Raw genomic sequence first — 21,915 nt, 5'->3', positions numbered from 1 at the left:
GACAAACACTACCTGATTCTGTGTACATGAGGTATCTAAGGCAGTCAAATTCATTGGGGTGTGGAATGGTGATTGTTAGGGGCTGCAGGAGAGGGAAATGGGAGTTAGTAATCAATGGGCATAAAGTTTCGGTAATGCAGGATGGGTAAGCTAGGAGTCCTGCCATACAACATTGTACCACTGGACAACAATAATGTATTATATGCTTAAACTTTTGTTAAGAGCACAGATTTCATGTTAAAGTATTTCTAACACACACACACACACACACACACACACACACACACACACACACTGCATACTATTCCGGGAAAGTGATGTCCTTCGGAGAGCTTCCTAGACAAGGAATTGGTAGGTCCAGGAGCATAAATGTTTCTATGATTTTGAAACACATTGCTAAATTGCTTCTCATAAGGGCTGTGTTAATTTGCACTTTGACCAGCAATTTTGAATGTTATTTTCACCACATTATCGAAGACATTAGTTATTACTAAAGAAATGAAAACAAGAGGAAGTCTGACTTGTTTGCTACTGTATTCCACACGGTTCACCACAGTCAGTTTGGAGGGTGGGATGAGGCTGTGGCGCTGGTGGGGGTGAGGGATAGTGAAGGGGGATGTCTGTTTTCCGCTTTCTCTAATGCGGTACTGTTAAAAATATTTTCTTATACTGCCTTGGCTGGTGTGTCTCAATTGGTTGGAGCATTGTCCCATAGCTGAAAGTTTGCTGGTTCAATTCCCGGTCAAGGCACATACCTAGGGTACAGGTCCAATCCCTGGGCCTAGCGTGTATGGTCCCTGTCCACGTATGTGAGGCAACCAATGGGTGTTTCTCACATCGATGTTTCTCTCTCTCCCTTCCTAGCTCTCCAAAAAGCAATGAAAAAAAAATGTCCTTGGATGAGGAAAAACAATTTGTTATAGGCATGCATTACTTTTGTAATATATATATATATATTTTAATATATTTTACTGATTATGCTATTACAGTTGTCCCATTTCCCCCCCTTCACTCCCCTCCACCCTGCACACCCTCTCCCACACACATTCCCCCACTTTAGTTCATGTCCATAGGTTGTACATGTAAGTTCTTTGGCTTCTACATTTCCTATACTATTCTTACCCTCCCCCTGTTTATTTTCTACCTAACTTTTAAAAATATATTTTATTGATTATGCTATTACAGTTGTCCCATTTCCCCCTTCACTCCCCTCCACCCTGCACACCTCCTCCCACCCACATCCCCCCCTTAGTCATGTCCATGTGTCATACTTGTAAGTTCTTTAGCTTCTACATTTCCCATACTATCCTTGCCCTCCCCCTGCCTATTTTCTACCTACCATCTATGCTACTTATTCTCTGTACCTTTACCCCCCTCTCCTCCTCCCACTCCCCTGTTGCTAAACCTCCATGTGATCTCCATTTCTGTGGTTCTGTTCCTGTTCTAGTTGTTTGCTTAGTTTCTTTTGGTTTTGCTTTAGGTGTGGTTGTTAATAATTGTGAGTTTGCTGTCCTTTTACTATACATTTTTTTTATCTTCTTTTCTTAGATAAGTCCCTTTAACATTTCATATAATAAGGGCTTAGTGATGATGAACTCCTTTAACTTGACCTTATCTGAGAAGTACTTTATCTGCCCTTCCATTCTAAATGAAAGCTTTGCTGGATAGAGTAACCTGGGATATAGGTCCTTGTCTTTCATGACTTGGAATACTTCTTTCCAGCCCCTTCTTGCCTGTAAGATCTCTTTTGAGAAATCAGCTGACAGTCTGATGGGAACTCCTTTGTAGGTTACTGTCCCCTTATCTCTTGCTGCTTCTAGGATTCTCTCCTTCATTTTTACCTTGGCTAATGTAATTATGATGTGCCTTGGTGTGTTTCTTCTTGGGTCCAACTTCTTTGGGGCTCTCTGAGCTTCCTGGATTTCCTGGAAGTCTATTTCCTTTGCCAGAATGGGAAGTTCTCCTTAATTATTTGTTCAAATACGTTTTCAATCTGTTGCTGTACCTCTTCCCCTTCTGGTACCCCTATAATTCAGATGTTGGATCGTTTAAAGATGTCCTGGAGGTTCCTAAGCTTCTCCTAATTTTTTGAATTCTTATTTCTCCATTCTTTCCTGTTTGGTTGTTTTTTCCTTCCTTCTGGTCCATTCTATTGTTTTGAGTCCAGTTTCCTTCCCATCACTATTGGTTCTCTGTGCATTTTCCTTCATTTATTTTATGGTAACCTGCATTTGTTCATGTAATTTGTGCCCAAAATCAACCAATTCTGTGACCTTCCTGATCACCAGTGTTTTGAACTGTGCATCTGATAGATTGGCTATCTCTTGATCGCTTAAAATGATGAGTCCTGGGGCATTGATCTATTCTTCTATTTGAGACAAGTCTCTCTCTCTCGCTCTCTCTTTTTTTTTTTTTTTTGGTCTGGTCGCTCCTATTACGGTGAGGGGCGGAGCCTTAGGTGTTTACCGGGGCTGGCCGCCCAAGTCGCTAGATTGTGACATTGTATGTGGGGGCGGAGACGGGGACGGGGGTGGGAGGGAACAATGGTTGTAGTTCCGTTCTTTGTGGGACCTCAGTCCCTTCTCTGGGATCCTGGGTTGCGTGCTCTGCCCTGGTCCACAATCGCCGGCTCACTGGGTCTGCCAGCTGCCGCTTTTGTACTCAGGGTCCACCTGCTGCGATCTTGAGCGCGCCAGATGCCTTACGCGCTCTCGGTTGCCTTATGCACCCAACTCTCTCTGCTCTCCTCGCCGCGACCCATGCCAACCCGTGCCGCGACCCGCGCCTGGCCGTTCCTCTCCGCTCCTCCTACCAGTCTGGATGAACGGGTCTACTTCAACTTCTTGGCTGTCCGACTTCCATTTAGATAAATTCTATCAGTTCTGGGTGTTATTCTGCCTCTAAATTGTTGTTGTTCTAAATCTTGGTTGTGCATGGAGGTACGGTGCATCCACCTATGCCTCCATCTTGCCGGAAGTGGTAATATATATATTTTAACATTTTTATTTTGAAATAGTTTGTCTTACAGAAAAGTTGCAAAAATAATAAAGAATTCCCTATACAGTGTTTTTAGAAAGATGAGGTAGTTAGAAATGTCCCCCAAGTGCCAATCCTTACATCAGCACAGCACTGTAAGTCAGCACTTCTTGGCAGATAGGCCTAGGGTTCAGTGTGAACTTGGGGAAATCCTCATTCAGACTCTTACGCCTGAGCCTGATCTATGAGATTAGAATGTTAGGGGTGAGCCTGAAAAATCTGCATTTAAAAGCCTCTCCTCAAGGTGGTTCTGGGGCCTCACAATGGCTGAGAACTACTGTTGAATGTTTCCTCCTTTTTATTTTATTTCCTCCAGCAATATTGTGGCTTCCTTACTTGGAAAGCCCAACAAATTTGCAAGGGCTGGGAAAAGTGAGTGAAATTTGAGCATCTTTGTTGCAACTTTTCACACTTTGAGCTACTACTACTATGCTGCAACCAAGCTCTCGGTAATCTGTTTTCTCAAAAGCCTGCTCTCACCCTCACACTGTGGCTCCGAGGGTGGCCAGGTCCAGGATCCTGGTGTGCGTGGCGCCAGTCCTTCTTATCCTTGCCATTTGTACCCTAGAGGTTCCAGGGCATGGCTACTGGAGATGGCCCTGTGTCCTGGCTCCCCTGAGATGGGCAGGGATCCTAACCAGATCCCGGCTGCAGGTCTGCCTGCTGTTTCTTTTGTTTAGCACTGATGCTTTTCCATGGACAGTAGTTTGTTTTCCCTGGGCACTGTGGGTGTGGCCTTTCTCCATGTGTGTTGCCCACTGGCCATTGGCCAGGTCATCTCTGTGGGGGCCACCACAGTGCCGGCCCTCACCTGCCCCCACCATCTCTGCCCTCCACCCTAGCTAGCAGTCTACCTTCCTCTCTGCCCCAGAGGTGCTGTTTCCAAAGAACGCAGATCCGACCATGTCTCCTAATAACTCAGCTTAGTGACTTAATGACTGTGAAAAAAAGAGAAGCCAAACTGTGGAGAAGTTTACATTTAAGATGAAGAAAAGTTTGTCATTGTTTTTAAGTGTTGTTTGGTCCTAACTCTATTATTTTCTGCATTAAGAAAGTAATACCAGCCCTGGCTGGTGTAGCTCAGTGGATTGAGCGTGGGCTGAGAACCAGGCATCGCAGGTTCGATTCCCAGCCAGGGTACATGCCTATGTTGCAGGCCATGGCCCCCAGCAACCTCACATTGATGTTTCTCTCTCTCTCTCTCTCTTTCTCCCTTCCCTCTCTAAAAATAAATAAATAAAATCTAAAAAAAGAGAAAGCAATACCAATATACACCAAGTGTTATAAGCCTGTACTACCTTTGAAATGGAAAAAAATTAAATGCAATAATGGTTAATATAGGCAATTTAGGAAATAAAGAAGTAGAAGGCAGAGGGGGGAGAATTGCCAGTAGTGTGGGTGTGGTAGGCAGTATGGAGAAGGGCATAGGCCCTGAAACGGACAAATCCAAGTTCAGATCCCTTCTTTCCCCCTTATAAGTTGTGGGCAACCATCGGGCAGTTTAATGCTTTTCTTGGAGCATTGGTAAAGGGAGAATAAAAGTAGTTCCTAATTTAGTAGGCTTGCCTGAGGATTAGATGAGGTAAGAATGTAAAGCTGTTAGCAAGATGCTTAGTAAGTGTTAGTTTTTTCTCGTCTTGTTCATTTCCTTAGTCCTTTTCACTATTGGTTGTGTTTTTATTTTTACATAGTTGTGATCACACTGTGTATAATTTTATTTCCTGCTTGTTTTGCTTAACATGGTACCCTAAGCATTTCCCACGCTTTGTTCAACTCCTCGTACCATACATTTTAATGGTTGTATGATATCCAATTGGATGGATATATCAGATACATCAGAATTTCATTAACCATTTCTTTATTGTTGGTCATAGGAATTATTCCAGGTTCATTGTTCCAGATAAACCTATGTATGAATACCTCTACATGTAAATGTCACCCTCCTCCCTGTCACTGTCAGTTACACCCATTTCCTTGGGGAAAATTCTTAAAAGGGAGATTATACAGTCAGAGGGCCTGAACATTTATCAAGGTTTGTGACCTAGCCTGCCAAACTGGCTTCTGTAAAGATGGCCTCCACTTGTATTTTCAAGGCAATGAATGAGACTCAGGCTGAGGGAGCTGGATTTTATTATACAGTGAAGCTGTTGGGGGCATCAGACAGGGCTAGAGGGACACAATCAGATCCAGGTTGTAATGGATTCGCCTGGCAGCCACTGAGAGGGTGAATGCAGGCAAGGTCACTGTTAGGAGGTTACTGTGAGGAGGTTCTGCCCCAGGGCAGCGGTGCCATAACTTGTCCATGAACCTGGCCCTCTCTGCATGGCAACCAGGGGTCCATCTATAGGAAAACCTATGTTCACAGTCTCACAATCCCATTTTCTTCACGAGTTTCTTCACACATGTAAATTTATGCCTTTTCAGACTAATACAAGTTGTTTATAGAGAGAGGAAGGGAGAAAGAGAAAGAACATCAGTGTGAAAGAGAAACATCTATTGGTTGCCTCCTATTTGCACCCCAACCATTGCACCTACAATCTAGGTACATGCCCTGTTGGGGAATCGAACACCCAACTTTTCGGTGTATGGGATGATACTCCAGCCAACTGAGCCACCCAGCCAGGGCCCAACCCCACCACTTTTTATCTGTGATGCTGGGCCTCAGTTTCCCCATCTTGGAAATGGTACCTGCCTCCCAGGATGAAATTAAACAAGGTACTGTAAATACAGCAGAGAAAGTGCTAAGTGTTTGATGTTATTCTTATCCATCTTCCTCTTTTTAAATTAAAGCTCCCTTCTAAAACCTAGCAAGGGCACCAGGATTAGGGAGCAATACCAGAAAGCCCACCTTCCCAAAACATGTGCCCACCTGAAACTATGGGGGCAGTAGGCCAGGGGGCTGAGGAGGCTGCAGTGACCAGTGCCCCACCGTCCCAGCATGTGGTGGTTTCGGTGCCGACACTGGGACAGGCTCTGACATCCTGGGATGGCTGGGCACCGTAGCATGACAATAGTGGGGGACAGGGTCTGGTGAAGTTGTCTGAGGCAGAGAGAACCAGAGTCTGGAGCATTTGAGAGGGTTCACCTTTTCCTTTAATTGTTTGGCAAACCCACTTGGAAACTCATTTCACCTGGAACTTCAGAGCGTTATTGGCTGCCAGAAACGAGACCCACCTGTGGTGGGGGTGAGGGTGGGGTCGGAGTCGCAGCGTGCCTCCCAGGAAGCGGGCAGGGCACATGAGTATTCTCCAGACACGTTGGGTGGGGGGGGGGGGTGTGAGCGTGCCTTGAGGGGAAGGCTGTGTGGAGTCTGCTCTCAAGAAGCCTTTTTTTCTTGGCAGGAAGAGGAGTCAGTAGCCCTCCATGGACCAGGGTTAGTTTCTGCTTCTGTGCCAGGTACCTTCCCTATTCTCTGGGTGTCTGTGTGTGTAGAACCCCCAAGGCAGAGGGCCGAGGTAGAAGAAACTGACCGCACTTGGGCTGCAGGCCGGTGGGGGGGCGGGGCGCGGTGGTCAGTAGTCAGTGCCTCCTCTTTCAGCCCTTTCAAAGCAGTTTTAAATCGGATTAGATTTTCAACAACACTTGAAGATTTGCTCTCCTCTGAGAGGCTCAAAGGGCTGAGGAAGAACCTGCATCTGTATGCTCTTCCTTTATGTGGAAACCTACTTGGGCTGCTTCTACAACCAGCTTACCTCCCCCACCCCCAGACGCCCCTTCACCACCACCACCACCACCACCACCACCACCACTGGGACCCTGGCCTGTAGTGGCCAAATGACCACTCGTGCCGTCCAGGATCACAGCTTCCCTGGCCCCTCGCTCTGGCCTGTACTGGCCTTGTCAGTTTGCCGGGGGTGGAGAAGTGGTCTGAGAGTGTGCGGCTCTGTGGACTGCATCTCCCTCTTACAGGGCAGCCAACAGAAGGGGTGGCTTTCTTCCTGCGGGTGGGGAACGTCAGAAAGACGGATGCAAAGCTGGGCTTGGTTTTGGAGAGCCGAGGGCTGGCTCTCAGCCCCACCAGGACTCCTCTTCCTCCCTTTTAAATTAAACCTGGGCTCAGGCAATGTATGTGGGGTGGGGAGCTGGGGGGCGGTGAGAGTGGAGACTCGCTGACCGATGTGGGCAAAGACGTCTGCGCAGGGAGAACCAACTGGAGGCGGGGCGTTGTGGAGGTGTGGAAGGGAGGGAGGGCAGATGGTCGAGGTGGGCTTCTGTGCTTTTTGTATATTAGTGTATTATATAATTAACAAGTTAAACGTGCATATTAAACAAACCAGAGAATTATTCCTTCTGATTGGTAGGATCACTGTTAAGTGAAGAACAGGATCAAGCCTTGAAAGATTCAGGAGTGGCTTTCCAGAGGGGGTGAGAGAGAAGCAGGGGTAGCTAGGGGCATTCATTCAACAAACATTTGTTGAGCATCTGCTGTGTGTCGGATTCTGTTCTAGAAGCCAGCAAGCTAGCGGAGAGCAAGCACAGAGGCCTGTCCTCACGGAGCTTACAGTCCAAAGGAGGGACACAGGTGAGCACAGAGATCATGCGCTGTCAGCCGGCATGAATGACAAATGATTCTGCCCCTTATTAAAATGGTAAGAAGACTGTGTTCAAGACTACTGCAATAAAAGATTGTAAAAATAATCTTTTTTAGGAAAAAATTAAGGTCACTCTGAACACCGCAAAGACAGCTGGGGATCGCTAACCCATGGAGGGAAGGGGCCAGTGGGTGGAGACAGCAAGGCTAGGTGGGGTCTTGTTGAACCAATGTAACCGGGTTCTTGCCAAAGGCAGGCCAAGGACTTGCCATCAAAGATGGGGGATGAGGAACTTGATCAGATATCAAGGGTAGGGGACCACTTAGCAGGACTCTCTGCCGGAGACAAGCCGCAGTCAAGGCCTTGTTGAGAAGAGGGTTCAGATGAGCCTGGCTAGAGACTGGTAAGGAGACAGGCTTCGGTGGTGGTAGAAGGTGCTGTGGGTGAAAATGAAGCAGGTGTGGGTGGAACAGCTAGAGAGTGATTGAGTGATGAGGGTGCTTTTTTGTTAGTGTTAGCAAGGCCTCTGCAGGGAGGTAGCTTTGGGCAGAAATCTAGATCACATGAGGGAGCCAGACTTTCACACACCTGGGAGAAGGGGTTCCATGTAGAGCGAACAGCAGGTGCAAAGGCCCCGAGGGGGTGTTTGGTAGGTTTCAGCAACAGCAAGGAGGCAGTGGGTTGTGGGGGAAGAGTGGCAGGAAAGAAGGTCAGACGAGGGTGAGCGAGGGAGGGTAGGTCATACAGGGTCCTGTGGGATGTGATAAGAGGGGTGAGAGGGCTAGAAGAAAGGGTAATTTGGACCCACAGTAGGAGAGAGCTTTGTCCATCTAGAGGACCACATGGGGAATCTGTGTTGTGGGGGGTGTAAGGAAGCAGCATCTGATTGGTCAGAGCATCCTCTCATAGAACAAAAGGTAGTGGGTTTGATCCCAGTTAGGGCATGTATGGGAGGCAACCCATCGATGTCTCTCTCTCCCTCTCTCTCCCTCTCTCTCCCTCTCTCTCCCTCTCTCTCCCTCTCTCTCCCTCTCTCTCCCTCTCTCTCCCTCTCTCTCCCTCTCTCTCCCTCTCTCCCCCTCTCTCCCCCTCTCTCTCCCCCTCTCTCCCCCTCTCTCCCCCCTCCGCCCCTCTCCCCGCCTTTCTAAAATCAATAAATGTCCTCAGGTAAGGATTATAAAAAGAAGAAGGAGGAGGAGAAGGAGAAAAATGTGTGAAGGAACAAGCTTGGGGGGCCAAGGAGGGGGAGGTGGCTAAGGGACAGAAGACAGGAAGATTAAGAGCCAAAGGAGCAGGTTCTTTTCCATATTTGCAGTCAGGGTTTCTCAATCATTTTAACAAGAATCTCCGTCCTTGCGTAAAAATCAAGCAATAAAGGGAGGAATGTCTCTTCATTTAACTTGAAGAACTACAGGACGGAAAGGAGGGCTGGCTGAAGTAAAGTTGGAGCTGGTCTAGCTTGGCCAGTTGCCCTTCCTATAAATACCCCCTCCCAGTCCTGGAGAGGTATCAGTTACAGCTATTACTAGCTACCGGGAAACATCCTTCCTGTTCAGATGTCCAGCAGTTGGCTGCTTGTGTACATCCGTGTGCAAAGTGCCTGGAAGCAGGGGGTGAAAGCACAGAATAAATAAGAAGTTTGGGATTCTGAGCCCACTCCTTCTACCTTTGGGGGTGGCCCCACTTCCTCTGGGGGCCTAGGGATCCCTCTGGCGTGTCTTATGCTAAGAAATCTGCAAAAGTCATTGGCCATGTTTAGAACTAATCCTTTGTGCCAAAGGGGTTGGTGGCGTGGAGGGGAGGGAGCTCCTTGCCAAAACCAGGATGTTCCTCACTAGTGGCGAACACTGCTGCCTCCTGGCTGCATAGCACTGGGGGGTTTCGGGGGACTGGTGAGGGAATGAGATTGGGGGGGGCAGTGTAATTCCACAACATGTGAGTTAAAAAGCAGATGAAAACCCACAGAGTAACCAGACATTCTTCTCTTTGCATGCAAGATCCTGCTGGATGTTGGAAGAGGAAGGCATATTTTTCTTGCTTTTTAGACATTACATCCTGTGAAAGGAAGATTTGGAACAGATGGGGGCCAGGGCGGCCTCACTGTATTTGCTCGTTTCCCCCTCCCCCTTTCCATAACCAGAAATGTTTCATTTTTTCCCCTAGTGAAGTTAATTTTTAAGAAAGAAAGAAAAAGAAAGGAAAAAAAGTCCAGTAGAGTAGGAAGTAAGATATCAGAGGTCAGGGAGAGAAATCCATAAAGTTCCAGAAAGAATCTGCTTTTCGTGGCAAAGGCTGCTTCTAAGCCCAAAGACAATTTAAACTTTTCATTGTAGGTGTACTCACTGCTCCAGTGACATCTGCATTAGTGAGGGGGCGGGGGAAGAAAGAGGATGCCCTCGCAGATGGAGAAGGAGGCCCTCTCATCAGTGGAAGGTAAGGTGTGTTTCTCAAATCCTGGGTTGCATGTGGGAGAAAGAAAACTGGTAACATCTCCTGAGAGCTCTTCAAGCATTGGCATGATTTGAACCCCCACTCCCGTTCTGTCCCATTGGTTGCATTAGAGGAGAGTACAAGAGTGCTGATGTAAAGTGGGCCATGGCGTCTTTCATTGGCTGCGGCTGGGCCCAGGACAGCTAGTATGGTGTTAGCTCAAGACCACAGCCAGTGCTATTGGCTGAGGAATGTCCAGAGCACACCTCTTCCCCTGAACCTGGACGGGGTTGAGGTCGGGGGTGGGTAGTTGCGGGGAGGGTTGCTTTGTCAGTGCTGTCGGATGGCAGTAATTAGCCGGGTAGGCCAGCCGAAGTACCCACCGCTACTGTTTTATCTCTTTCCCAAAGTGTGGGTAAAAAGGACAGGGCAGGAGAAGAGAGAGAGTCTCTGTTTTCCTTCCAACTACCTTTCCTTTGTGGCTTGTGGAGCCTCTGTTGGGGTGGTCTCTTCCATCTTGGGAGGGGACTATGTGCTCCCAGGTCTGGCCCAAGAGACAAATTACCAGAATCTGTCTCTGGCCTATTTTGGTCCTGCTGCCAGCTGGCTGGCTCTGGCAAGCTGTTTCCAGAGAGTGTTCTGGAACATCGGTTTGCTAAGACCAGAGCAACAAGCTGACCTGGGGAAAGAAGAGAAATGTGTTCATGGTGTGTGCTCAGAGCTTCGGGAAATCAGCCTCTCCTCGTCCCGTGGGGCACGTGTGTGCTTCTGCAAGAAAGACAAAGTTTAAAAGTCACTTGGCAGGAGAAAAGTAGGACTCGTGTGTCCAGCTAGGATTGGATCTCCCATCTTGATTCTTCCCTCGTCACTTGCGGATCTCGGCGTTTTAACTAGACACAGTGCAGTGGGAGCACCAAGCCTCCCTCTCTCTCTGTTAAAGCCCCACAGCATTATCTGGCTGTCGGAAAGGATGCTAAGAGAGCAGCGGACACTGCCCGAGTACCATTACCTACTGGGCACTGCAGTTAGGACTTAGGGGGCATGTCAGTGAAGAAAATACAGAATCCACTCCCACAGAACCCAAATGCAAATATAAGAGCTGTTCACTCGTAGTGGAATCTCCAGGGTCAGGCAAGCACACACATGGTATCAAATCAGTTCCTTCAGCAAACGTTCCCTGAACATTCACTATCTGTGAGACCCTATGGACACAGTGGAGAGCAGCACAGACGTACACCCCATGCTCTCGGAAGTGCAGTCTGGTTGGGGAGGTGCACTAGAAAAGACTCTTGGACTCCACACTGTGGGAAGCACCAGCAGAGGACATAAAGGGTGCCGTGGGCCCTGCATGCAGACTTGGGGAACTGAGAGCACCTTCCCAGAGAAGTGATGTTTAAGTTAATACCTGAATAAAAACTAATGTTTGAATGTGGACTCTCAGTCAGCCCGGTGGGGTCCGCTGGTCCTGGCTTCAGTTTTATTTGCATTCTCTTCCACGCTGCACAGGGCTCTGTTGGGGCGGTGAATGATGCAGCCCCTTCCTGTGCTCCGAGAGCTCCATCACTAGAAAGCGCTCCAGGACTTCCGGCCAAGATGGAGGCGTAGGTAGACACACTATGCCTCCTCGTACAACCAAAATAAGGACAACAATAATTTAGAAACAAAAAACAACCAGAACTAACAGGAAATTAAATGGTATGGAAGCCTGATAACCAAGGAGTTAAAGAAGAAACATTCATCCAGACCAGTAGGAGGTGCAGAATTGGGTGGCTGGGTGGAGAGGGTTCACGGCAAAGCGGTGGCTGGGGGACACCGGGCACAGTGTGGCAGCAGGCAGACCCAGCGAGGTGGCAGATTGTGGAGGGGTGAGGCACACAAGGTGGCTGGTGGACCGGGAGGCCCCACATTCCCGTGCAGATAAACCAGGCAAAACGGGGGAGTGAGACAGGCCGAGCAACCCAGGGTTCCCATGCAGGGAAATAAAGCCTCAAAGCCTCTGACTGGAAACACCTGTGGGGGTTGAGGCGGCAGTGGGAGAAACTCCCAGCCTCACAGGAGAGTTTATTGGAGAGACCCACAGGGTCCTAGAACGTACACAGGTCCACCCACATGGGAATCAGCACCAGAAGGGCCCAGTTTGCTTGTGGGAAGCCGGGGAAGTGACTGAAATCCAGAGAGCAGAGCAAGCAGCATTGTTTCCTCTCGGACCCCTCCCCCACATACAACATCACAACCCAGTGACTGGGTTGCCCTGCCCTGGTGAACACCTAAGGCTCTGCCCCTCACTACATAACAGGCACTGAGGGGAAAAAATGGCCCAAATGAAAGAATAGATCAAAGCTCCAGAAAAAATACAACTAAGTGACGAAGAGATAGCCAACCTATCAGATGCACAGTTCAAAACACTGGTAATCAGGATGCTCACAGAATTGGTTGTATTTGGTCACAAATTAGATGAAAAAATGAAGGCTATGCTAAGTGAAATAAGGAAAATGTACAGGGAACTAATAGTGATGGGAAGGAAACTATAACTCAAATCAATGGAGTGGACCAGAAGGAAGAAAGAAACATCTAATCAGAAAAGAAGAAGCAGGAATTCAAAAACATGAGGAGAAGCTTAGGAACCTCCAGGACATCTTTAAACATTCCAACATTCGAATTATAGGGATACCAGAAGGAGAAGAGGAAGAACAACAAATGGAAAAGTTATTTGAACAAATAATAAAGGAGAACTTCCCCAATCTGGCAAAGAAAATAGACTTCCAGAAAGTCCAGGAAGCTCAGAGAGTCCCAAAGAAGTTGGACCCAAGGAGGAACACACCAAGCAAGGCACATCAGAACTACATTACCCAAGATGAAAGATAAGGAGAGAATCTTAAAAGCAGCAAGAGAAAAGGAGACAGTTACCTATAAAAGAGTTCCCATCAGACTGTCAGCTGATTTCTCAGAAGAGAACTTACAGGCAAGAAGGGGCTGAAAAGAAGTATTCCAAGTCATGAAAGGCAAAGACCTACATCCAAGGTGGCTCTATCCAGCAAAGCTTTCATTTAGAATGGAAGGGCAGATAAAGTACTTCACAGGTAAGGTCACATTAAAGGAGTTCATCATCACCAAGCCCTTATTATATGAAATGTTAAAAGGATTTGTCTAAGAAAAAGAAGATAAAAAACATGTGCAGTAAAATGACAGCAAACTCACAGTTATTAACAACCACACCTAAAACAAAACCAAAAACAAATTAAGCAAAGAACTAGAACAGGAACAGAACCACAGACATGGAGATCCCATGGAGGGTTATCAGCAGGAGAGTGGGAGGAGGAGAGAGAGGGGAAAGGTACAGAGAATAAGTATCATAGATGGTAGGTAGAAAATAGATGAGGGGAGGGTAAGAATAGTTGGGAAATGTAGAAGCCAAAGAACTTATAAGTATGACCCATGGACATGAACTAAAGCGGGGGAATGTGGGTGGGAGGTGGGCAGGGTGGAGAGGAGTGAAGGGGGGAAAATGGGACAACTGTAATAACATAATCAATAAAATATATTTAAAAAAATTAAGTGGTCCAGTAAGTGCTCAAAACTGAGCAATTTGCTAATCACTTGACTTATCTAATCCTTGTAACATCCCTGAGGTGGGTCATAGTTTATTAGTTAGGAATGCTTTTGGCCACAAGCAACAGAAACCCCAGCTAATGGTGGCTTTGATTAGAATGTCATTTCTTGCTGACTGAACAAGAAATATGGGGCTGGTGGTCCTATGGTTGGCAGTGCCACCAACGACATGGAGATCTCACAGTCTTTCTCCCTGCTCTACCATCGGGGCCAGCTGTATAATTTGTGAGGCCCACTACAAAATGAAAATATGGGACCTTTTGTTCAAAAAGCAGGAGAAAGTGTCACTTAAGGCACTAACACATAAAACTTGTTAAAAAATATTTTATTGAGTGCTTGCTTTGGCAGCACATATACTAAAATTGTAATGATACAGAGAAGATTAGCATGGCCCCTGCGCAAGGATGACACGCAAATTCATGAAGTGTTCCATATTTTTAGCCATCAGAGAGATGCAAATTAAAACCACAGTGAGATACCACTTCACACCAGTCAGAATGGCCATCATAAACAAAGCAACAAACAACAAGTGTTGGAGAGGTTGTGGAGAAAAGGGGACCCTAGTGCACTGTTGGTGAGACTGCAGACTGGTACAACCACTATGGAAAGCAGTATGGAACTTCCTCAGAAAACTAAAATTGGATCTGCCTTTCAGCGCAGCAATTCCACTGTTGGGACTATATCCTAAGAACACTAAAACACCAATACAAAAGAACCTTTGCACTCTGATGTTCATAGCAGCACAATTTACAATAGCCAAGTGCTGGAAGCAACCTAGATGCCCATCAGTAAATGAATGGATCAAAAAACTATGGTACATTGACACAAAGGAATTCTATGCAGCAGAAAGAAAGAAGGAGCTCCTACCCTTTGCAACAGCTTGGATGGAGCTGGAAAGCATTATGCTAAGCGAAATAAGCCAGGCAGTGAAAGACAAATACCATATGATCTCACCTTTAACAGGAACCTATACAACAAAACAAAGAAACTAGCGAAATATAACCAAAGACACTGAAATAGAGGACAGGCTGACAGTGACCAGAGGGGAGAGAAGAGGGAATTTCAGGGGAGAATGGGAAGGGTTTACAGGAACAACTTTAAAGGACACATGGACAAAAACTAGGGGGAGGGTGGTAATGGGAGGGTTGGGTGGGTGAGCTGGATTGGGAGTAAAAGGGAGAAAACTGTACTTGAATAATGATTAAAATAAAAAAAACATTTTATTGATTATGCTATTACAGTGTCCCAATATTTCCTCCTTTGCCCCCCTCTACCCGGTACCCCCGTTCCCTCCAGCACTCCTCCCATTAGGTCATGTCCATGGGTCATGCATATAAATTCTTTGGCTTCTCCATTTCCTATACTATTTCTTAACATCCCCGTATCTATTTTGTACCCACCATTTATGCTTCTTATTCTCTGTACCTTTTCACCCATTCTCCCACCACCCCCTCCCCACTGATAACCCTCCAAATGATCTCCATATCTATGATGAGATACTATTTGAATTATTTTTAACAAGCTATTTTCTTCTAAAATGCTCAAATTTATTACCATTAAAGGCAAAATGTAATTTATTAAAAATTAGAGTAAAAATTCTAATAAAAATCATTTAAAAGCTGAATAAGTCACTTAATATGTTGATAATTAAGTTTATTTATTTATTTATTTTAAAATATTTTATTTATTTTTAGAGAGAGGAAGGGAGGGAGAAACAGAAGGAGAGAAACATCGATGTGAAAGACAGAGATACATCAATCGGTTTTCTCTTGCATGCCCCCAACTGGGGACCTGGCCCACAAGCCAGGCATGTGCCCTGACTGGGAGTTGAACTGGTGACCTTTCAGTCTGTAGGGAGGCACTCAAGCCACTGAGCTACCCCAGCCAGGGTTTTTTTTTTGTTTTTTTTTTTTAATTTGAGCACTGTAATCGTAGGTATTAATGTCCATTACACTTCTGAAATAAATAATTAGTATGCTTCCTACACATTATATTAATGTGAGACATGTATCTTTTTATATAACACATATTATATAATTATATCATGTTATATATGATATAATATATAACACATTATATCATATATAACACATGATATAATTTTACAAAATGCTCCTTAGCCTCCATGTGCAATTGGTGCTAATATCACACTAATTCGTAGAACCCTGAGTAGGAACAGAAGCAAGAAAATGGCTATTCAGCACTCCTGAGTTCCTGCACTTCATTTTGCAAGACTGCGTTGCGTTGATGCTGAGAGGAAGGATCTGACAAGCTCATTTGTCTTCTCTCTTACCTAAGTGCTCCTGCCCCTCATCTCCCTACACTCCACTGCAGTGTAGTCTCTAGTGGTGGCCAAAACACAACCCACAGACCTCGCATTTGGATGCAGACCTAGGGCCAGAGACTCAGAGTGTTTCCCTGGGGCCTGAGTGGCGCTGGTCATCAGAGTGTGTGCTGAGGGTTATAGGTTGTGCTGTGGGACTCCCAGTGATGGAGGTGCCCCTGTGTTCTTCAGCTTTCACATGTGTGTATGAGAGAGAGGCAGGACCCTCTAAAGCACGGGGCCCAGCAAGGGATTCTCTTGCTTGGTTCTAAGGAGAATATTGTATTTTTCAGAAGTCCTCAACAGACTTCCTTTTACATTTCCTTGGCCAGAGTTAATCATTGGCAAAACGAAGGTGGGTTTCTATACCTTACTTGTACCAATCATGATGCAAATCCTGGAATGAGCACAAGGCCACTGGAAAAAAAATGGGGTTCTGTTAATGAGGAAGAAGGAAAAATGGCTGGGTACTCTACCAATGATACCTCCTCAATTATTATTCCCATTCTTCTGCAGGGGAAACGGAAGCTTAGGAAGGTTAAAGTCATATACCTGGGAAGTGGGAGAACTATGGCTGCAACCCAGGGAGTTTGAGTGAGTATAGAATCTGTCTTCACCACTCTCATTACTGCTTCTCATGGCTGACAAGAAGTTAGCCATGGTGGGGAGTGAGGAGCAAAGAGGGTGGAAAGAGCGTCCCAGGCAGAGGAAAGGAGGGAGGCAAGGGATGACATGGTCTAGCCAGGGACTGAAATATATTGAGAATCTTGAGTGTATGGTGTGCACGGGAGCATTGGGAGATAGGGCTGGAGAGGGTATGCAGTGGGTGCTGCTGGGTGGAGACAGGAGGGGGCATGGAAACAGACATGATGGCTGTTTGAAAGATTCTAGAAGGGGAGAGAATGGTACACAATCAAGAGAGATTTAGAGAGCAGAATTGATAGGATTTCGGGATGTAAAGGTGAAGGAGAAGGAAGAATCCAGTATGACACTTGAAATTATGGCTTGGCAATGGGTAAGGGGATGTGCCATCAGATACGGGAAACAGGAGCTGGTGCCAGGTGAGGGGGTGGAGAATGAGTCTGCTTTGTTTTTGGACTGAGATATAGTGGAGCTGTCCTGTGGATGTGAGAGTAACACTCAGGACGGAAGTTGAGACTAGAAAGAGATGTGGGCTTCTTCGCCATGCAGAACCTCTGGGCTCCAGTGTGGGCGAGCATGTGACGTGTGAGGAGAGGGTCTAGGACAGAGCTTAGAAACCCCAGTCTTTAAGGGAAAGGGGCCCACAGAGGAACCTGGGAAGGAGCCGCCTCCAGGAGAAGCCAGGGGAATTTGGTATCCCTAAAGCCAAGGAAGAGAGCTTTCAGAAGGACAGAAAAACATCTGGGAGAAGTGAGTACCAAGAATGGCGTTGACAACTGCAGCAGGAAGTATCATAGAGTGCGGCATTTGACAGCCAGGTAGCTGTTAGTTGCTGGGACACTGGAAGGTGGGAAAATGGAAGGAATAACTGTGATAACTCCTTCAAGATATCTGAATGGGAAAGGAAGGGCAATGGTGTGTGAAGATCCAGGGAAAGTTTTATTAATTTTAAGATTTTATTAATTTATTTCTAGAGAGGTGGCAAGGGAAGGAGAAAGAGAAGAAGAGAAACATTGATTGGCTGCCTCTTGTGCGCACTCTGACCACACCCTGACCTGGGATTCTCCGAACCCACCACCCGAGCATGTGCCCTGACTGGGAATGGAACCTGTGAGCTTTCAGTTTGTGAGACACTGCCCAGATAAATGAGCCACACCAGTCAGGGCTCCAGGGAAAGTTTAAAAAAGGAAGACTTAGCCCTGGCTGGTGTGGCTCAGTAGACTGAGTGCTGGCCTGTGAACCAGGGGGTTGCAGGTTCGATTCCCAGTCAGGGCACATGCCTGGGTTGTAGGCCAGGTCCCCAGTAGGAGGTGCATGAGAGGTAACCACACATTGGTGTTTCTCTCCCTCTCTTTCTCCCTCCCTTCCCCCTGTCTAAAAAATAAATAAATAAAATCTTTTAAAAAAAGACTTAAACATGTTTAATTGCTGTGGAAAAGTAGACATCTAGTAGAGCAGAAGTTGAAGCTACAGAGAAGAGATGGCGTCTGGATCAGACAATTTCCCATCTCATTAGGGTGGAGCTCAAAGGCTTCACCTTGTTTCGTGAGGCCCTGCCTCCCTTCCCGCCTCATCTCCCTCCCTCTCTTGCCCTCGCTGTGCTCACTGCAGCCTCTGGTCAGCTTGCTGTTCCCAGCTTGGTTAAGCTTTGGGCCTTTGATCTGGCAGTTCCTTCTGCCCCGAATGTCCTTCCTCGAGTCATCTTCCTCTCGGTAATCGCAAGGCTTATGGCCCTTGCTGCCTCTGAGTCCCTTAGAGGCTTTTCCCAACCACTTTATTACAGCCCTCCCCCCCACCCCCCCCACACTGCCATCCTCTATCTTGTTCTATTTTGCTTCATTTCTCACCTCCTGACATATTATACATATTTATTCATTTTCTGCCTCTTTCCATGAAAATGGAAGCACCAAGACTTCATCTTGCTCACTGATGGAACCCTGTTTCTGGGCATGCAGAGGAGACTTTGGTATTGGTTGAACTGGGATATAGAATAATGATACACGTAGGGTACCTAATGACTATCTTAGATCAAACCTCTGTAGGTGAATTAAAAAAAAACCCCAGTGTATATATCAACAATGACGTTCAGGAATAAAAGGAGCGAACTACCGATAAGTGCACCAACAGAGATGAGTCTCAAATGCATCGTAAGTGAGAGAAGCCAGACTCAACAGGCTACACACTGAATAATGTCAGGATATTCTGGAAACATAGCTTCGTGACGTTCAGTCATAAGGTCATAAAGCAGATCAGTGTTTGCCAGGGGCCAAGAATGGGGGCCTAGGGCTGACACAAAGGAATTTGGGAGTTGATGGGAATGTTCTACATCTTAGTTGTGGTGGTGGTTGCATAAATGCCTGCATTTACTAACATTTGTAGGACTCTTTGTAAAACGGGTGAATTTTACTGTGTGTAAATCATACCTAAGTAAACGTGACTAAAAATCCACGTTCTCATAGAGATTTTTGTTGTTGTAGTATTTGGGCATTTCTTGTGAAGGTTAGTTAATGATTCACTTTGCCTTCTGGCAAAGTAACCCCAGCTCTTGGGTGTCATTCCTGCCGCCAGCGAATGCCTGGGCCCAGAGACTGGCTTGTTCTTAGAGTGGGGAGATTTGTTTAGGTGGAAACCTGTTGTTGGTTTCCTTTCCAGCATCTCCCACTCCCTTCGTTGCCGGACAGGGGCCTGGCCCTGAGTGGGGTCTGCCCAGGGCCAGCTGTAACATGTGGGTTCTTGCCTTCGAATAGGGAAGATTTCACAACACAAGGCCAGGTGACTATGAGGATACATTTATTAAAGCTGAGGACAGCTGAAACAAGGAAGGGCTCAGCAGAGACAAGCAATGGGAGGACCTAGGCTGGGCTGCCTTAGCTCACTGGGAAGTCAGAGAACAGGGGGCCTTGCGGACAGGTTCACGGGATCAGCCTGGGACAAGCTACCAGCTGCCCATTGCCTTGGAGTTTAGGAGGCACGTGCCTGTGAAGAAAAAGTGGGAGAAGAAGAGAAAGGAAATGGCATGGGCTGCTACCCAGAGGGAGAGAGCACACACTGGGTCCTTTGTCTTGAGGCTTTTATCTCTTTCTTGAAGGCAGGAATTCTAGGGGAGGGTTTCAGGAGAACATGCACCAGTTCCCCAGGTGTGCCCTTTCAGGGCTATGGTCTCCTCTGATTGGTCAGTGGCAGGGCAGGGGTCTTTAGTCATTGCAGGTGGTTCTGGCCAGCACCCACCTGGTTTTGCTACTTTTCAGGGCCTGGAGCTGAAGTACAATTGAGGCCTAGATGTTCTCTCCAGGGAGGAGAGGCAAGGGAGAAGAGGTTACCCTGGGGCGAGGTCCTTGTTTTCCTAGTTTTGCCCCTGCCAGGCCTTCCCACCCCGGTGATCATTGCACCTGGCCATAAGTTACTCAGTGCTCAGCTGTCTCAGTTATTCCACTTGTCAAGGAATTTTCCTAGCTTCTTACTGTCCTGTCTCACCTTTATGAAGAGAGTACCTTTCCCACTGTGGTTGGGTGGGGCTGACCTTTGCCCTTTGTCCCCAGGAGTGGTCAGTGATTCTAGCCAGAGCTCTTGGGGAAGATGACCTATTTTTGCTGGAATTGGTAGGATAGAAATGTAAGCCTGTTGGTGAATATTTTGTTCACTAAGTGGAGATAGACAGATACACAGAAACCTGATGTTTGAGCACCTAGATCCAGCCATGCCTGAAGCTAGATATGCACTCTGGACACTTCAGTGACATGTGCCAGTGAATTTCATTTTTTTCCACTTAAGCCATGTCAACTTTGGTGACTTCCATCAATTACAGCTGAACAGGTCTGACTTGTGCATTGCAAATGAGAAGTGTTTGATCTATGAGGTGATAGGATAGTAAAAATGAGACAGTGAGCTGAATCAGTGAGTGGTGAGAGGAAGGTCCTCTAATCTCCCTGAACCCTTTTATTATGGAAGCAGGAGCAGGGATAGAGGGTTGAGATGAGGGTGAATGAGGGAGATTGAAGGGTGAGCAGCCAGGCATGCCCCTGGCCAAATGGGGCTGGCCGTGCCAGGGCCCCATCTCTTCCTACTTGGGGGTCCCTGGCTGGCTGAGCAGGGCCTGGAGGCAACAGGCAGTGGGATTGGAGAGAGTCCAGGACTGTAAGCCAGCTCTGGGCTCCTGCCCTTAATGCCTGGGCCTCACTTTCTCTTTCATAAAACAGGGGTGCTGACCGCCTGCTCTCCTGAGGGTTTATGATAGTGCCTCAAAGCAGGTGACAGTCTCTGAAGCTGTCACGAAACCCAGCAGCACTCTATAGCTTCCTCTGTATAAAGGGAAAAGGCTGGGCAGGGACTGGAAAGACAAGCCCCTTCGTGCCTGTTGTAGGACTTGGGCTGTTGATCTGACCTTCTTTGTGTGAATTGCAGATGACAGATCTTGGATCAAAAGAGGGCGAGAGGAGGAGTGCAAGTCGGGCCCAAGGACGGAGAGCTCCGTAGGGGCCAGGGATGTGGGTATGGAAGGAGTTTTCTGAAGGGTGGGCCAGGCGAGGGGCCTGGGGCAGGGTTTTGGCTGGAGTTGTTAGTTCCATGCCTTTTACATACTTGGAAAGAAGGAAAGACACTTTGTTTGTTTGTTTTATAAAATTATATTGAGTTTATCTGAATACAAAAGGATCACTTATCTGCTTAAGAATTTTGAAAATACAGAAAAGTAAACATGAGGAAATAAAACCACCCATGATCATGTTACTTCCAGATGTGACACTGGTGATATTTTTGTGTATTTCCTCTCAACATTTATTTGTGTGCCTATGTATATTTTATATGTATGAGAGATGGGTTATAAATAAAATAGGATTCTGCTGTATATATAGCTTTAGAGTCTGTGTTTTTCACTTAATGTAGAATATATTTTCCTATAACTTTACATTTTTTGTAGCCTGATTCCTGTTATATTCTACTAGGTAGATATATCTCTTTATTGGATAGAAAAGTTTCCAATTTTGTAGGATTATAAAATAATATTGTGGTTAAATCCTTACAGATATGGTTTTGTGTATGCTCTTGAATAATTTTGTAGGACAGACCTTTAAAAGAGGAATTATTGGGTCAAATGGGATGTCCACAAATTGTCCCTGATAAGTTTGGCCAATTTGCAGGCTACCAGTGGTGTGTGAATTTTCAGAGTCCTCTGTGTAGCTGGCCCTTGGTGGTATTACTGTATTTTTAGGGACTTGTCAACTAATATATGGGAAATGCTCTCATTTTTATTTTATATGCCCTTTTTCTGCTTACAGTAAGACCACATTTTTTCCATAGAATTAACAGTTATTTGTGTGTTTCTATGAATTGTGCTTTCTACCTTTT

General features: G+C 46.4%; 1 long non-coding RNA gene and 1 other non-coding gene across 2 annotated transcripts; both read left to right on the top strand.

Moving 5' to 3' along the window:
* The first annotated feature begins 6,377 nt into the window (after window positions 1-6,377).
* On the top strand, window positions 6,378-10,038 carry LOC123810503. The gene is made up of 3 exons (XR_006784251.1): window positions 6,378-6,432; window positions 7,485-7,558; window positions 9,902-10,038. It is a non-coding gene; the product is annotated as an uncharacterized LOC123810503 (long non-coding RNA).
* Window positions 10,039-13,939: 3,901 nt separating this feature from the next.
* On the top strand, window positions 13,940-14,046 carry LOC123813283. Its single transcript, XR_006784712.1, has one exon. It is a non-coding gene; the product is annotated as a U6 spliceosomal RNA (small nuclear RNA).
* Window positions 14,047-21,915: the final 7,869 nt, after the last annotated feature.

Source organism: Phyllostomus hastatus, unplaced genomic scaffold (assembly GCF_019186645.2).
Source record: "Phyllostomus hastatus isolate PE091 unplaced genomic scaffold, TTU_PhHast_1.1 phas_contig_150, whole genome shotgun sequence".
NCBI classification, from domain to species: Eukaryota; Metazoa; Chordata; class Mammalia; order Chiroptera; family Phyllostomidae; genus Phyllostomus; species Phyllostomus hastatus.
Note: the sequence above shows the minus strand (reverse complement) of the source record. Positions and strands in the feature narration are given on the sequence as shown.